This window comes from Scardinius erythrophthalmus (genome assembly GCF_964197995.2).
Source record: "Scardinius erythrophthalmus genome assembly, chromosome: 1".
In the NCBI taxonomy this organism is placed as follows: domain Eukaryota; kingdom Metazoa; phylum Chordata; class Actinopteri; order Cypriniformes; family Leuciscidae; genus Scardinius; species Scardinius erythrophthalmus.
This window is the reverse complement of record NC_138221.1, coordinates 31,810,615-31,828,668: the sequence shown is the minus strand read 5'-3', so window position 1 is coordinate 31,828,668 and position 18,054 is coordinate 31,810,615.

The window sequence follows — 18,054 nt, the reverse complement described above, 5'->3', positions numbered from 1 at the left end:
TGATTCGGCTTGTTAACATCAGGTGTCTTCAATAATGATCAATCATTACTAAATTAATCACTTAATTAGCTCATTAACTTTAACACTCTTGAGTGTTAATTTAACACTCATATTTTAACACTTTACACTCTTGAGTGTGGACTCATATACACTCCCAGGAGTGTTAATTTAACACTGGAGTTTTTGCTGTGTAGGCTATGTATCCACAAATAGCCTATAGAGAGAACTGACTCCAATACTGACAACACCAGAAATACATTTCAAAAGACAATTTATCACATAACATTTATTCTTTAAAAAAAAAAAAAAAATCACTGTCACGGTTCATAAATTCACTGACTCTTTCTCAACCTGTTTTGTGTGTGTGCGTATGGGCGTGGTCGCTTATCACCTCTGCTGATCAGCGGTGCCAGCTGCATCTTATCACGGGCGCCGAATTTCGAACCCCGCCAAATTATGCCGACTTGATTATCAATAAACATCCTTTTTAATATTTTTCCATTGACTCTAATGATTCGTTCACAAACACTGCTGTGTGCTGCAGTTCTGCTGTGGCAATATTGCATTAATATTGCGTTTGTTGAACTGTTGTAGGCTATAGCCTACAATCAATGTCACATTTGCAATCGTGTGGATCTTCATATAATGTGATCAACATTAAACACAGGAGCTCACACACAGGGGTGGGAAATCCAGGGGTCAAAGAGTAAAAGTCTTGCCATATGAACTTAGTCAGCTGATTTCACTAATTAGTTCTCTCTCCTGTCTGAATTAGCAAATCCAGGTGATTGGAACAAAATACATAATTGTTAGATTATAAATAACCTCAGTGAATCAGTCTGTTTCATGATGATTATAAACCCCTCAACAGGAAACCATCATCACCTGTGGCCTGTACCATGAAGGTAGCTGAACAAACTCTGGGTTACAGGATTAGTTTTGAATTGACAAAACCAAACCGATGCAATCAGGCTTTATTGGTACCATGATGCAGCTCATCAACTTTCTCTGTCAACTCAGGCTTTGATCCTCAAGCTATGATTACTCCACGCGCGCGTGCACATAAAAGAGTGACGTCGACACTGAACAACCAATCGCGGGTAGAACGAGAGCGATATATTTTTCCGCGGAGTAGCAAGAGATAATCATATACGATACATTTAAATATGTATTTCAAGCTCGAAACAATACGGTCTCTGCGGCCAAAGCAAGAGAAGACTGTTGGAGAAAGATTGCTGATTGCAATGTGTAAGTTAAACAAATACGTTCTATATTTATGTAAAATGTATATATGTGTAGCCTATGTGTAATTTAGGCTACCCTATAGCCTATTTTTATAATATATAAAAAATGTGCATGTATGTACTAAGATTAATATTCATTGATTTTTTTTTTTTTTTTTAGATGCAACCCCAACTCCAAATGTTCTTGGCAGCAGATAAAGACAAAATATAAAAATATAATTCAAAGTGGTGAGTATTTACCACAACCTTTTATTTCTTTTGTGAACATTTTATCACAAACACTTGTTTGCTGCAAACAGAAATAAGAGTTAAATTCAGAAAACCAGAATACACTGGCGGAGGAGTTGGCTCTGAGTATCAATAAGGGACGGCCGATTATGGATGGGATTACAGGTGCTGTACAGTCTGACCCTGGTGCTGGCTCCTCTAAGCAAGTAACACTGGGTACGTGTGCAATACATTCCTACTTTTTTTAAGTTTTTAAATATGGCTGACTGTGTGTTCTGCAGTAGAGGGAAACACATACACACAGTCTCCCACACAGAGGTCAGTATGCAGCAGACAGAACACCAAACATAACAGTTATGCTTTACATTGGCTTATTTTTATTTTTATTTCACTCTGTCTGTGTGTTCTCAGACAGCTGCTGATGTGAATGCACTGGGCTTTTTATTATGGCAAACATTTGAATGTGTGGTATAAAAAAGGGACTGGCCCTTACACATCTCTTTTATTGTAGTATTTTTCACAACCTGCCCCAGAAACTCAGGCCTCTACCTCAATGGGCTTCAGAAGAAATGTGTAAGGATTTAAAACCCTTGACATAAATTACAGTCAGTCCTGTGTTTGTAGGAAGTCAAGGAACTTTTTGTGATTTTGATGAGCCTCCAGAAAACTTGTAATGATAATGTTTGTGGTGGAATTATGTTTCAGGTGGAAACAGACTCAGTCAGGGCCCTGTACAAAAGGAGTCTTGAACTAGACTGCACACTAAAGGAGACTTGAATTAGACTGCACACTAAAGGAGACTTGAATTAGACTGCACACTAAAGGAGTCTTGAACTAGACTGCACACTAAAGGAGACTTGAATTAGACTGCACACTAAAGGAGTCTTGAACTAGACTGCACACTAAAGGAGTCTTGAACTAGACTGCACACTAAAGGAGTCTTGAACTAGACTGCACACTAAAGGAGTCTTGAACTAGACTGCACACTAAAGGAGTCTTGAAGGAGTCTTGAACTAGACTGCACACTAAAGGAGTCTTGAACTAGACTGCACACTAAAGGAGTCTTGAACTAGACTGCACACTAAAGGAGTCTTGAACTAGACTGCACACTAAAGGAGTCTTGAACTAGACTGCACACTAAAGGAGTCTTGAACTAGACTGCACACTAAAGGAGTCTTGAAGGAGTCTTGAACTAGACTGCACACTAAAGGAGCTGACTGTGAGCTGAGGAGGCTCCAAACAAAATCAAACAGCTGGATAAAACTGATCTCAGTATGTATATTATATAGTATAACTTATTTAACCAAGTAACACTTTAGTATGAATATAATTAATGCAACTTTCTCTTGCTCTCTTTATCCCTCCCATCCCACAAAACCAATAAAACCGTTTGAGACCTATCTGCAGTTTCAATGTGCTTTAAGTGTAATATTGTATGGTGATTGCATCTACATCTGCACCAGCTGGGTGGTCAAGTGTGATCGGGTCAGTTTCATCGGGGAGAAGCTGGTTTTGTGGTGTTTCTCGCTCCTTTCTACTGGTGGCTATATTGTGCAGAATGGCACATGCAGCCACTATCTGTGATGGTGATCCGCTCTGGTGACTCTTAAGTGCCGAACACAGTTGAAACGTGCCTTTAGGATGCCAAAGGTCATCTCTATCTTCACTCTGGTTTTACTGAGGGCCACATTGAAGCAGTGCTGTGGCCCTGTCTGAGGGTCATGATAGGGGGTTATTGTGTAGTTTTTTCTATCTCAGTTCAAATTAACAGTGTTTTGTACTGTACCAAATTTAACTTGCTTTCCTCAAAGCGCTGACACAACACAGACTCATGGAAAATTTGTGAGACAAGCACTGGAGCCAGGCCATTTGGCATCCAAACTTGATCATATGTTCATGACCACAAGTCGTCTGCAGATGAAATGTTTAGTAGATCATTGTTATATCTGTTAAAGTTACTATTAATTTAAAGATTCATCTCAGAGAAAATAATCATCTCACATATTCACATCTCTGCCTGAACATTAAGACTGTGATAGGACTTCCTATTAACATAATCTGCCTCATGTTCCCCTAGAGCAGTGGAGATTGGAGCAATAGACTGCATACATGTTGCAATGACTTGGGAATCCTATCATAAGATTAACTCTTAATTAATTCTTAACATGTATTATATTGTATAGTACATTTGTGAAATTTGCTTAAAAAAAAAAAAAAAAAGGTGTTCATGTGATGTCACCCTATCAATATATCTTACTGCCACTTTTATAAAAGCCCTCTTTTATGGACATGGTCGATAAATGTCCGGGGAACACTATTAATGAAACTTTTCATGTAGACCTACTCCTGCAGAGCGAGGACCACCTTGCGAATGGTTCGACAAACATATGCCTTCCCCCAGCTTCTGTGCGTCACCGACTGTGCAAGAATGTACCACTTGCAAAAAAAAAAAAAAAAAAAAACGCAACGCAACGCAATACCATTTGCAGTACAGTAAGTGCATAAATTCGACGTGTTAAATTCTTTATGTGCAGCTCAAGAAGTTCGCAAAGATAAGAAATTCCTTCCGCTGAAAATCTGTATCTTTCATACAAGTAACTATCAGTTAAGGCAAGGGGATTTTGTCTGGCTAAAAACTCTTTCTCTACGAAGTGCTCGTCTAACAATCTGCGCTGAGATGTCCACCGGATTTGGAAGAAAAGGTGAAGTCATTGCAACAGACACTTGGAATAAGTTACATCACCTATATGTTTCTTTGCTCTCAGCTGATTGGTCAAACTTCAGTCTGAGATCTTGAATCCAGAACATAGCCTGACCCGGAGCAGGTTAGCCGTGCAGCGTAAGATACCATGGCAACGAACACCGATTAAAGCCGAGCTACTTTCTAAGCTGAAACATAGCTGGCTAGCCACCTAGATAATATTGACCTAAACCGGCTTCATGGTATAGGCCCCTGATCTCATTTCACTTCAGCTTTTTTGCTGCTGCAAATGTGTTTTACAAACACACTGTCACAGCGGCCAAACAAAGTCAAAAGATATAATAAGAGTCAAGAGCCCAACTAATGGAAACACGAATCACTGTTATGGTGACTTCAAATGAAACACATTAGAGTTAAACCTCTGTTAATTCTCAATAACACCTTTTCTAGACGTCTGATAGAAATAATAATAATAATTAATAATTCGTTACATTTATATAGCGCTTTTCTCGACACTCAAAGCGCTTTACATAGAAGGGGGAATCTCCTCAACCACCACCAATGTGCAGCATCCACCTGGATGATGCGACGGCAGCCATATTGCGCCAGAACGCCCACCACACACCAGCTTACTGGTGGAGAGGAGACAGTGATGAAGCCAATCAGTATATGGGGAGGATTAGGAGGCCATGATGGAAAGAGGCCACTGGGCAAATTTTACATGTTGAACTTGCAAAACCTACAATAAAATCTGAAAAAATCTGAGATTTCTCAACGGGAATCGGGTGAAAGAGACACATTTAGCCGTTTAGCCCCATTGACTTCCATTCAGTCTGCACTCGCTCGCGATCACCCCCAGTGGAATTCTAATGGAACTGCAACCAACTATCTATACAATGGGGCTAATAGGAAGTGCCAAGGCTCTCCGTAGACGGGCTCTGGATTTAATCAAAAATATCTTAATTTGTGTTCCGAAGATGAACGAAGGTCTTACGCGGTTGGAACAACATGAGGGTGAGTAATTACTGACAGAATTTTCATTTTTGGGTGAACTAACCCTTTAAGTCCATACCTGTCAAGTATCCCGTTTTGGCCGGGAAAGTCCCGTATTTTACCCTTCTTTCCCGCCGTCCTCCCGTATTAGTATTTTCCCATAAATCTCCCGTATTTTAACCTGCGTTATTAAAAAAATAATAATACCCGGGCAGAGTTAAAAAAAAATACATTACAGTAGAGCTCTACTGTAGGTGGCAGTTGTCGCGAGGTTAGTGTGTGAGGTCAGATGATGAGTGACAACGCGAAAAAAAAAAAAAAAAAAAAAACAGAGAGGGATGATGGACGCTATGACGGAGACGGAAGGCACTCCTGCCAAAAAACCAAAACCCTCATGTAAATACCGCGATCAGTGGGACAGCGAGTTTACTTTTCTGAAGAGGAGCAGGGTGGGGGACAGTCACGCGTTTTGTAACTGCGACTTTAGCATCTCACACGGGGGAAGGAATGATGTATGTCAACACGAGAAATCCGCCCAGGTCCAGGACCTTGGCTGCATCTGACACCTGGTACAGCTGGCTACTGGCTGTGGCATCAGAGCAGCCCAGGTAGGCCTACCAGTGGAAGACTATGGGAGATACACATAGTTCGAATTACAGGGGGTACTATACTACCAATGAAGATCCAGTACCCCCCAAAGGGACAGAAATATCAGTTTTGGAAGGGGGTCAGATCATTTTTCTGATACTGTAAAAAAAATATAATTATTGTTACAATACAAGACAAGTCAACTCCTATTTTCACTGTAGGAACATTTTAATGTAAAGCGATGAGAACGACTTCTCAAGCAAGTGTTAATGTTGAATGACAAAACGCTAGTTTCATAAAGTATCATTCTTTTCAACATTCCTTATTTGTATATTCAAAAATATTTAAAATAATCTAATTTAATAGTTATAATTTTTCAATGTAAATTTTAATTTTAATATTTAATTTTATTGGTAACAATAGTGTCTAATTATTTTAATTGAATATATTTATCAAATTTAAGAATTTGAAATGAAACATGGAGCATACATTTAATAAAATTTACAAAAAATTATTCTGAGTGTTTTCAAACAGTGATGTAATGAAATATTGACAATTTAAGCTTGAAGGGAGTAAAGTCTCTGTTTAGGCTATTAAGGAAATGTAATTTTGCCAAAAGAAAAAATATTATTTTAAATAAATGTTCATTTTAAAGCAGCCTACTTCAGTGTGATAGGTTACCATATTATCATGCTTAATACTGAGAATTTGAATAATTGTAATGTGATGATCAGATGCAGATAGCTAAATCAAAGAATATAGGCGGTTTATGGATTATTTATTTTTAACAGTGGATTTGGGTGACTCAAAGTGCACCAGATTAATGAATTTATCTTTCAAATTTACAAAATTTTCTTCCGGGGGGGCATGCCCCCGGACCCCCCTAGAGATACCAAGCTCCACCAACAAAAAACTATGGGAAACACATTAGGCTATATGATGATCTACAAAAAAAAATAAATAAATACGCATGTAATTATCTCATAATTAAAATACATTATTATGATTTTAGCACCTCCGCCTTGTTTTGAGCCAGGAAAAACCCTGAAATAGGCTTCTTGTAAAGGTATAGGCTTTTACTAGTAATTAGAATAGTATTTCAGTGCACTTAACTTCTAAATTGTAGTTTACAAGTGGTTGACAAGTGGTGAATGTACTTTATTATGTCTTTCAATTCAAACACATTTAACACAATTATACAAATTGACAAAAGACATCATATTTTCCCCCAATAAATATTCCTTATTTTTCCTTCTACTTTTTTTCTTTTGTGTTAATACCCACCAACACATAGCCTAAAAACACACATGATTAGAACAATAACCAAAAAGTACATAGACACTTTTACATATGATTTAAGGGGGAAAAGACAAAAAACAATAAATATAGTAATAAAAATTTAACATTAACATATTTATATCAAACTCTTATAATGACACATAATTCCTAATAGTTATTCAAGTAATATTATTTGAATATCAAATATTCAATATTAAATAAGTAAATAAATAAAATAACAAATAACTAGAAATAAAAGGGAGGGAGGGTTATATAAAAATGTAGTTAATGTAGGCTAATATATATTCCTTTATTTTATGGATATATTTTTTGATTTTAGAGTTGCACATATCTTTTCAAAATGTATACATTTGCTCTTAATTTAATGTTATCCTCTCCATAATGTACTTTAGAAACTAAATCTCATTTAAAACTGGGGATTCTTGCTTTCTCCAAAAAATATTGCATTAAAAGCTGTAATTCTCAGCATTCTAAATAAGTATACATCATCTTTATTAAGTAGCATAGGTCCTATACCCAAAACTATATTTTGTATCTTTATATATTTAGTTTCTTAAAAAAAAAATATTCCCTGAATTATAGGCTACTTCACTGAAGTACTTCTGTTCGGTAGAAGTTCACTGCAACTTATCCAACATCCTAAAGATAAATTATTATCATTAGAAGATATTTCTAGTGTTATAAAATATCGCATATTAATTTTCCAAGCAAAATGTATATTTTAGTCAGAATTATTGCGCTCCTATTTGGCGCGCATGCGCGCAGCAGCGCTCGTTCAATATGAAAATTAGCAGCAAAAATGGATACATTTGCATGACTTTCTAACATTTACAGATGGAGAATATAACTGTAAAATGTCAGTTTTGCACTGAGGGGGAAAAAAACATGTCACAAACGCATAAAACAGCACAAAATATACGCTGTTTGATGGTGGATCGATTTGATCCACGATCGACCTCTAGGGCTGCTTAAGAAATGCGTGCACACGCAATTATCTAGACTAGATAAACCTGGATCAAATTAGTGAGATTGCGTGAGCTTCAATTACCTTTTATGAAACCACTTTAGCCCCAACTCATTTGTTAGGCTCATTCAAGTCCGGTTTTGGAGTTTAATCCCCGCTTTTCTAAGCGGCTTTTATGGAACAGCCCCCTGTACCATCTGACTGCTGTGAACTCATTTCAGCGTTGAATGAATGTTGATATAAACGCATAAATTTGAGTCAGGAACCACTCAGAGTATAATGTCACAGGTTTCTATCTCTTCCAAATCAAGTTGAGGCCAGTTCCCTATCAAGGCTACGGAACTCGACATTACGGATGTCGTATATGGGAACTCCTCTCATCCTTCACTTCTGCTGAAATCTTATAGGCTAACGCCAGCAGAGCTGGCCAATTGACGCAAATATGCAAATACTGAAACACCGTTGCAGTTATGATGCAAGTGCAGCGTCAATTCCCTTCAGAATCTCTCTCTCCAAGCTTAAATCGTGTGCTAGAAAGCTGATACTTCAAAATACTGGAATATATTCGCCGTCGTCGAAGTTGCGTCGGAGATACTTACACTGTCTCCTGCATCCGATGGCAGCTACCTGTAACCTGTGCTCGGCCCCCATCGCCCCCACCGACACGCACCTGTTTTGCATCGCGTGCTTGGGGCTGGCCCATGCCGAGTCAGCCCTCGGGGACGGAGGGTCCTGCGACCTCTGCGCGGACATGCCCCTCCGAGTCCTCAGAGCCAGGAGGGAGGAAGCTCGCGCAATAGCGGGGATTGGGCCTACCGCCGCCGCCGAGCCGCTGGTAGCCCCCCCCCCAAACCGTGGAGTCGAGGTCCGCTCCCCGGTGAGCTTCCCCGACCCCACCTTTCAACCCCCGCGCGACGTCGCCGACTTCATTTCCTTCGGGGTGAGTGAGGAGGACGACTCCATGTCGCTGTCGGCCTCCGAGATCGACTGGGGTGCGGAGCAGGCCGCGCACGCGGCCGCGGGGCAGGACTCCCCGGCGGACCTACAGGACGAGCTCTTTCGTGTCCTCTCGAAGGCCGTTGAGGAACTGGACCTCGAGTGGAAAGCTCCTGATGAACCATCAAAGAGCAAGCTGGATTCGTGGTTCCTGCAATCGAGCCGCCGCCAGGCCGCTTCGAAGAGAGGAACACCGTTTTTCCCCGACGTGCATGAGCACGTGGTGAAGTCGTGGGCGGCCCCGCAATCGGCGCGCACCCTCACTTCCACCCAGGCCATGTTTGCCCCCGTGGACGATGCGGGGGACCACGGTTACCTCAGCATCCCCCCCGTCGAGGAGACCGTCGCCGCTCACCTCTGCCCGTCGGCTCCCGCCCTGGGCTCGGACCGCAGCCTGCCGTCCCGAGCCTGCAGATTTACGGCCCACCAGGCTAACAAGGCCTTCGGTGCCGCGGGGGAGGCGGTATCCGCGCTGCATGCCATGGCCCTTCTCCAAGTGCTACAGGCAAAGCAGCTGAAGTCTCTGGATGGCGCCGCCTCTATTGACGCTGACGCCATCCGGGATCTCCGTTCGGCCACGGACCTCGCGCTCCTGGCCACGAAGCGCTCGGCCCAGGCGATTGGCCGCTCTATGGGCTTCCTCGTGGTCCTCCACAGACATCTGTGGCTCACTTTGTCGGACGTACAGGAAGCCGACAGGAAGACGCTCCTGAATGCGCCCATTTCCCCTGCAGGCCTGTTCGGTGACGCGATGGAGAAAGTCACCGAGCGTTACTCGGAGACGCAAAAGAAGGCCAAGGTTATGAGCCACGTTATTCCCCGGAGAGCGCCCCCGCCGCCGCCGCCACAGCCGCGCTCATGTTCGTCCTCAGCCTCAGGCCGCCAACCACAGGCTGCGGCCAGGAGTCAAACAGCGCCTCGCCCGGGACGGGACGCCCGTAGGGGCCGTAGCGGTCAGTGGCAGGGGGCGGGTAACAGGAGGACGCAGAGGAGCCCGCGCAGGAAGCCCACCGCGCCGCCTGCGAGGCCCAAGCAGTCTTCCTGACCGCTCGGGCAAGAGGAGGAGAAAGCGCCAGTTCGGCCCCGCGTCCAAGCGGCGCGCTCTAATGCACTTGGTCCCTCGGAGTTCTGCGAGCGACGCGTGCAGTTGTGTTGTAAATGTAAATGTAAACAATGCTGTTGCAATAAAACAAATCACTACTTCACAAACAGAGCTTTTTTCTCCTCTTGCACCACACACTGTGTTACTCGCCCTGCCTTCGAGCAGCGCAGAGCCACGGTCAATAGCTACCCCCAGCACTCACACAGCGGCCATGACCGCAGCGGCGATGACCGCAGGTTTAGATCAGCCCACGCTCAGTCGTTTTCAGGCAGCATGGGAAGCTATTCCGGGCATTTCACCGTGGGTGTTGAATATAATTCGGCACGGGTACACGCTTCAGTTCAAACGCAGACCACCCCGCTTCCGCGGCGTAATTCAGTCATTAACTTTGCCCCAAAACGCTCATGTGCTGAGGCAGGAAGTGTGCAGCTTGCTCGAAAAGAAGGCTATAGAACCAGTTCCCCCGAGCGAGCGGGAAAGCGGGTTCTACAGCCGCTACTTCGTCGTGCCGAAGAAGGGAGGGGGTCTCCGTCCCATTCTGGATCTGAGACCTGTCAACAGAGCGCTTCACAAGCGCGCCTTCAGGATGACAACACTGAAACAAATCCTGGCGCAAATTCGCCCCGGGGATTGGTTCGCTTCAGTGGATTTAAAGGACGCTTATTTTCATATTCAGATAGTGAAGCGTCACAGACGATTCCTGAGGTTTGCGTTCGAGGATTCGGCGTACCAATATACGGTGCTTCCGTTTGGACTGGCCCTAGCCCCCCGAACGTTTTCGAAATGTGTAGACGTGGCACTTTCACCCCTCAGATCGAGCGGAATGCGCGTCTTGAACTATCTGGACGACTGGCTAATTCTCGCTCAGTCGAGAGAAACGCTGATCAGCCATGTGAATGCCCTCCTTCGACACTTAGAGATGCTTGGTTTGAGGGTGAACGTCCAAAAAAGTGTGCTCACACCGAGCCAGACGACAACATTCCTGGGAGTGTGCTTGGATTCGGTGAGAATGGGAGCGCGCCTCTCCCCCGAGCGAGCGGAGGCTCTGAGTTCTTCTCTCGGTCTCCTCAGACCGGGCAGGCTCGTCCCACTGAAAGAGTTTCAGAGACTACTGGGACGGATGGCAGCGGCATCTTCGGTATGTCATCTGGGGCTGCTGCATATGAGACCGCTTCAACTCTGACCACTTCTGTGGTCTCGTACATAAATCGCCAGGGCGGTGTACATTCCAAAGCCCTATTCAGGCAGGCGGAATCCCTTCTGCTATGGGCGGACCGGTTTTTCCTCTCGGTGAGAGCGGCGCACATCCCTGGTGTTCTAAATCGCGGGGCGGATATGCTCTCGAGAAAAGGGATTCCCCAAGGGGAGTGGAGGCTTCACCCCGGGACGGTTCAGCTGATTTGGAATCGTTTTGGCAGGGCGGAGGTCGACCTCTTTGCGACGAGCGAGAACACGCACTGTCAGATGTTCTTCTCGCTGTCCCGTTCCCCTCGGGAGGTGGACGCGCTGACTGCACGATGGCCGAGAGTCTGTCTCTATGCTTTTCCTCCGGTGAAAGTTTTGCCCATGGTGTTGTGCAAAATCAGGGAGGAGAAGGCGGCGGTGACTCTGGTAGCCCCGAACTGGCCGAATCAGCCCTGGTTCGCGGATTTGATAGAGTTACTAGCAGGGCAGCCATGGGAGATTCCGCTCAGGAAGGACCTTCTGTCTCAGGCGGGCGGAACGATTTGGCATCCCAGCCCCGGGCTGTGGAGCCTCCACGTGTGGCCGCTGCAGGGTCGCTGAGCGAGCGGGACGCGCTGCATTCGCGAGTTTTGAATACTATCGCAGAGGCGCGAGCTCCGTCCACCAGGCGTTTGTATGCTCTGAAGTGGGTTGTATTCTCTAAATGGTGTCAGGATGTCGGTTTAGACCCAGCGGACTGTTCTGTGTCGGATATTCTACGCTTCCTTCAGTATAAGATGGATGAAGGGAGCCTACCATCCACTCTGAAGGTATACCTGGCCGCTATTGCCGCGTTTCACCCCCCTGTTGACGGACAGTCTATCGGTAGACATGCATCGGTGACATGGTTCCTCAGGGGAGCTAGGAGATTGTGCCCTGCTCGGCCGCCTTCTGTGCCGCCGTGGGACTTAGCTTTGGTCTTGGAGGCTTTGTCACGACCGCCTTTCGAGCCCCTTGCCGCGATTGCCATTAAGGAGCTATCGCTAAAAACGGCTCTGCTTCTCGCTCTCGCCTCGGCGAAACGGGTCGGGGATTTACAGGCTTTCTCTGTAAGTGAAGATTGTATTCGCTTTGGACCGGGAAACTGTAATGTTATTCTCAGACCGAGGCCGGGTTACGTTCCTAAGTCGCTCAATACCCCGTTCAGAGCGCAGATCGTTTCTCTGCCTGCCCTGTCCGCTGAGCCATCAACCTCTCAGGGTTCGGATGCTCAGAGTGCTATTTGCCAGGTCAGAACGCTCCGAGAATACATTTCTCGCTCGGCCGCGTTTCGACAATCGGACCAGCTGTTTGTGTGCTTTGGTGGATGCAACAAGGGACGGGGGGTCTCTAAACAGAGGCTTGCTCACTGGATTGTGGACGCTATTGTTTTGGCTTATGATTGTCTGGGACAGGACTGTCCCCTGAACATCAAGGCTCATTCGACTAGGGCGATTGCCTCCTCGTGGGCTTGGACTAAGGGTATGTCTATTCAGGATTTATGTCTTGCGGCTGGCTGGTCTTCTCAGAACACGTTTGCCAGATTTTACAAGTTGGATTTGCCCTCTGTAGCGTCTCGAGTGCTTTCGGTGAGTTGATCATTTACACAGCATTAGAGAGCTGCTCTGCGCTTTGCTCATGAGTTGTTCTGTGTGCTATTGTGTGTTGTACTATTGTCACCGCTATGCGTTGGCTTTCTCTGTTGTTGTTGCCCTGTTGGTCTACAGTGCAACCTTCCCCCATTTATACTTCCCGGGATATGCAAATTCCGGTAGTGTTTGTGAGCTTGTGATTGGTCCCTTTGGACCTATCGGAGGTTAGAGGTTCACTATTGGTCAATCTCGGCCTATCAGGCGCTTACATTCTGGGAGGTTTGTATTGGGTCTGTTTTCACCGGTTTGCTGCCACGGCGGGATTCTATACAGTTCCCATATACGACATCCGTAATGTCGAGTTCCGTAGCCTTGATAGGGAACGTCTCCGGTTACTTTCGTAACCTCGGTTCCCTGAAAGGCAAGGAACGAGACATTACGCTCGCCGCCGTGTTCGCTATTGATTTAGCGTTTGTTCGATTCTGAAGGGAATTGACGCTGCACTTGCATTATAACTGCAACGGTGTTTCAGTATTTGCATATTTGCGTCAATTGGCCAGCTCTGCTGGCGTTAGCCTATAAGATTTCAGCAGAAGTGAAGGATGAGAGGAGTTCCCATATACGACATCCGTAATGTCTCGTTCCTTGCCTTTCAGGGAACCGAGGTTACGAAAGTAACCGGAGACGTTCTTCCAGCCTTGGGAGGAAAGTCCCTTTATTTTATGTGTGTGTCTGGAATTTATATTGAAATAAATCTTGACATCGTTTAAAATGACACATACATACATATGTATGTTAATTATAACATCTCAATATTTTTTTTTTATAGAACAATAAAAACAGGGTTGGAAAGACATGAAAATGTAGCCTGGCAAGCCAGACCTACATCAAGATGTTAGGTCTGGAAACTCACCATAGTCACGGCTCACTCCGAGGGGCGGGATAAACGGCTGTCTTTCAAATTCCCTCTGCACGTAATAGGACAGCGCTTCAACCAACCAGAGCGTTTTCCCAACAGCGGAGCTTAGTTTATAGATTCAACTTTTGCCATATCTGGCCGGCAAAACGACGAACACATCTTCCTTTTTTTAAGAATGACTTAAGTGCCGTTCTTTGCTCTTTTCTCAAAGAAAAAATTAACTCCAAGTCCTCCAGAGTCGCGGCCAAAGCCGATTCGAAAGACCGTTGTTCTCCATCAGCAGCCGCCATTCTTTGTTTTCAAGTAGCAGCAGCCAGGTAACCGTCGCAACTCTGTTGTGTATGTTAAGCCCGCCCCCGCCTACTCTATACACAACGTGATTGGCCTGACCCAATCTGGGTTTTTGCAGCGAGAAGGTTTATTGAGAGTTGCTAGACGTACCTGGCTGCGAAATACATTTTGCTGCCGCTAGGGTGCGTCTAGATTTCTAGGCTAATGAAAATGTTCTTTTTGGGTGAACAATATTCATCCTAATATAAAAGAATGAAAATGAAGAATACAAGTGATAACTTAAGAATATATGAATGCATGAATAAACTTAAACTCATCTATTCATCTTTGTCCAAAATCTAATCAGTTAGGATCAGAAGTTTGGACACTACAGTGACTGATTAATTATAATATAACCATTTATAGAACCCAAGATAAACACAAACTAAATTAATACACAGTCTGTTAAGTAGATATTTTATGGTGGTAAACAGACTTTAAATGAGCAATTAATTAATAACTTAATAAAGACAGATTCACCATGTTGTATTTTTCTCTTCTCCTCTTGTAGTTGATCGTGTGCTGAAGAAAATTCAGGATAAAAGACAAGAAAACAGAATTCAGACAACATGAGCATTATAATTTCTGATTGAGTAACAACACATCACAGGAAATATACAAGTATGTGAATGCATAATGTCAGTTAATTAAATATTCTTTGGGTAAAAAAAAAACAGACTTGACATTAATACTGAATTAAATTATTTATTTATGTATTTATTATTACTGTGATCATTGTTTGCTTTATTTGGGCTCTTGATCCATGACTTCTTAATGATAGTTCTCTTACGAGAGGTTCTCTCGTATTGCGTAAGCTTGCTTACGCTGCGGGGAAAGTCTTCTTTTCTCGAGATACTGAAGCCAAAAATTATCCTTAATTTCATTTTTTGTCAACGCAGTGCAGCTGCGGGCAGCTGAGCTAGAGCGGCATACTGCGCGCTCATTGGCTGCCGCGCGGCAACTGCTTAAGCCTACCAGTGAGCCTGGCGTGACGTCACGCCCAATGAGGGCGCGCGCGCCCTAGCGCGTCACAGCCCGCCAGAATGGGCGGCGTCAGAGCATATATAAGGAAGGCTCGTAGGCTATATTCTCTGATTTCTGTCTTTTCAGCGAAGCACTCGCATCGCTGATCTCGGAGAGGAAGCCGTCGCCGTTGTCCTTCAAGGCCCAGCTAACGAGCCAGCTTAGGTCAGCCTGAGGAAGCCGGACGATCTTCGCCGCCTTCAGCCTGCCGTGCCAGCTCAGCTATCCGGCGAATATCCTTTGCAAGCTCTTTTTGTGTGTGTTCTTGCTTCCGCAGCACTTTCTAAAAGAGCAGAGGCGTTGTTGCAAATGCCTCGCACCACGTGCGGCTCATGCCGCTCCGCGCTCAGCGACGGAGACCGCCATCTTCTCTGCGCTCTCTGCCTGGGCCAGGACCACGCAGCCGTCGCGCTTTCCACGGGCGGCTGCGCTTTCTGTGAAGAGCTGCCGATGTCGACCCTGCGGGCTCGACTCGCCCTCTTCGCGGAACCTGCTCCAACTGTCCTCGGGCCGCGTAAGAAGAAACGCCGCTCGCAGCGACCACCGGAGCCCGAGACTCGAGCCAAGGCCTCGCCGGAGCCTCTCCCGCGAGCCTCGCTCTCTCCTTCTCCGCCCCCGCTTCCCGACGCGCAGCCGACGGCTCACGCCCTCGATGCCGTCGCCTCAGGGGATGAAGCGGATGATGACGCGCTACTGGACACGTGCTCACTAATGGCGTCGGACAGCGAGGAATGGTCCGGTTCTGTCCGCTCCGCCTCCTCCACCAGAGCGTCCAGCAGGACTCACGCCAGTGTGGACGCCGAGCTTCTCCGCCTCCTCACGGCAGCAGTCGAACACCTGGGCCTCGAATGGTCCCCGCCAGCGGTGACTCCGCCCAACAGACTCGACGGGTGCTTCCTGCCCGCCAGTCGACGAGCTCCAGTGTCCAGGCCAGCGCCTTTTCTGCCGGAGCTTCACGAGGAGCTTACCAAATCCTGGGACGCTCCAGTTTCGGCCAGACTCCGTTCTCCGGCCTCATCTACTCTCTCTCGCGTAGACGGAGCCAAGGAGAAAGGGTATGACCGGATCCCACCGGTCGAACCAGCGGTTGCAGCGCATCTTTGCCCCCCATCCGCGAGATGGCGCTCAAAGACTGCCCTTCCGTCCAAGGCCTGCAGGACTACTTCGGCGTTTGCCAGCCGCGCTTTCTCCGCCGCTGGGCAAGCCGCCTCAGCCCTGCACACAATGGCGGTTTTACAAGTTTTTCAAGCCGACCTCCTCAGCCAGCTCGACGAGGGAAAACTTGATAAATCTGCTTTGACCGACCTGCGCAGTGCGACGGATCTCTCTCTTCGCACGACGAAAACAGCAGCCCAAGCGATCGGACGATCTATGGCTGCGCTGACTGTCATTGAGCGCCACCTCTGGCTAACGCTAGCCGACATGGGAGAGCAAGAGCGGTCCGTTTTTCTCAACGCCCCGCTCTCACCCGCCGGCCTCTTCGGCCCCGCGGTAAGTGGCCTCGTGGACAGCTTCTCGGAAGTTCAGAAGGCGTCACAGGCCATGAACCTCTTCCTGCCCCGCCGCTCGAGCTCCGCTGCAGGCCGCTCTAAAACTCAGCCTCCTGCACGCAGTCCCACGCGGCGCCCCTCCCGACCTCCAGCATCGCAGCAGCGTCAGCGCGGCCGACCCAGGTCCCGCTCCACCAGCCAACACAGGCCGCCACCCCCGCGGGGTCCCCGGCCTAGAGTTTCGCTGAAAACCGAGCCTGCGAAATCCTCCTAGCACTCGCAAGGAGGAAAAGACGGTTGAGTCCCGCCGCGGCCGGACCGCCGTCGAAGCTAACCTGTATCCCTCTGCCAGTCCCCTTGATAAAGGCTACTGCAGTAGTGTCCACCGCAGCCAACGAGCCAGTTTCTCAACTCTCTCGCCTGCACACAAACGCCGTTTTTACGGCGACCCAGATAAATCGAATAAAGAGTGTAAAATCTGGTCATCCGGCTCACGCCGTCAGTGCTATGAGTGTAGTAAACATGCCCACACCCCAGTGCTCATCACTACACACAAGCACAATCCCCCCTGTGTACCCCACAGAGTGCACTCACATAAAGCGCGCTACGGCCGCTCGAGTGTTAGCTGTAGGTCACGTGCCCACAACCCAGTGCTCACACCTACACAGTGCCCGCTCTGCCTCACACATTCGGGGACGAAAGCACTCCACCGCCGGCTGTGCGTTAATAAAGAGTCCTGTGCCCGCTATACAGCACGCACGCTCTCATGTACACACTCACGAGCCCGCCCCGCTTCCGCGCCGCGAGCCGTTGCTCAAAACGCTCTCTCACAGCGTCATTCAGCCGGCTGCCGCTATCAGCGAGCCCCCGTCTCCCCTCACTGTCACTGCGCGACTCGCGCACATACCGCCACAGGCTCCCCGTCCCGCGCTGTGCGGCGGGCGGGACCCGGAGGCTATCCGACCCCTAGCTATGAGTGCGAATGCATGGAAAGCTATTCCGGGAATGTCGGAATGGGTATTAAACACAGTGATAAAGGGCTATTCGCTTCAATTCGCTCGCCGCCCCCCGCGTTTTCGCGCCCGGGTCGAGACACAAGTGAAAGCAGATGCAGCCCATCTGCTTCACACAGAGATAGCGAATTTACTGCACAAAGGTGCCATAGAACGGGTTCACCCTCTGGCTGCCGAGGCAGGCTTATACAGCCGCTATTTCCTCGTACCCAAGAAGGGCGGAGCGCTCAGACCTATACTAGATCTGAGATATTTGAACAAAGCGCTCGTGAAACGACCGTTCAAAATGCTCACGACCGGTCAAATCCTCGCGCAGATTCGCCCGGGGGACTGGTTCATCTCTCTCGATCTGAAAGACGCGTATTTTCA